The sequence below is a fragment of the Oncorhynchus keta genome, chromosome 11, assembly GCF_023373465.1.
Source record: "Oncorhynchus keta strain PuntledgeMale-10-30-2019 chromosome 11, Oket_V2, whole genome shotgun sequence".
Classification (NCBI taxonomy): domain Eukaryota; kingdom Metazoa; phylum Chordata; class Actinopteri; order Salmoniformes; family Salmonidae; genus Oncorhynchus; species Oncorhynchus keta.
Genome location: NC_068431.1, coordinates 50,119,749 through 50,120,332, shown reverse-complemented (window position 1 = coordinate 50,120,332; position 584 = coordinate 50,119,749). Strand labels below are relative to the sequence as shown.

At 38.9% G+C, this 584-nt stretch overlaps 1 non-coding gene across 1 annotated transcript; it reads right to left on the bottom strand.

Moving 5' to 3' along the window:
- Positions 1–280: 280 nt before the first annotated feature.
- trnas-gcu (transfer RNA serine (anticodon GCU)) lies at positions 281–362 on the bottom strand. The gene has a single exon. It is a non-coding gene; the product is annotated as a tRNA-Ser (tRNA).
- Between the last annotated feature and the right edge of the window lie 222 nt (positions 363–584).

The window sequence follows — 584 nt, the reverse complement described above, 5'->3', positions numbered from 1 at the left end:
TCCCCCCAAAACATATGGAATTTTAGCTTTCATTTCACAATAAATATTATGTGCTCCTATCAACTTCAAGTTAGTATTTATGGGGCTTTTTACATGGAAATGCAGGATGCCCAGTACTAGCCTAAATTACCAGGCTGTATAAAGCGATTCGCCTATGTCTTGCTTTTGTAATTCATATTATAAATAAATGCTGTTATAATTCACATGTAAAGTACTTTTTGCACACAGTCGTAGATACGAAACAACACCTACAAAAGTAAATTGTTGGAAAAACATTTATCGACGAGGATGGGATTCGAACCCACGCGTGCAGAGCACAATGGATTAGCAGTCCATCGCCTTAACCACTCGGCCACCTCGTCAGTTAAAGTCATTGCGGAAAATATCAGTTTATATACATTTGCTTCACTGTTTAACTTTTAGATGACTTTGTGCCGGTTTACTAGCTACCGTAGTAAAGCTAATGTAGCTATAGATTTATACAACATTCTAAGGTGGGAAAAGCAGTCTCATCTCAGTCAGTTGCCACTGTGCGGTGTGCAAGATAGGCGTCAGCGGAACATTTGATGCTAGTTAGCTGTCAA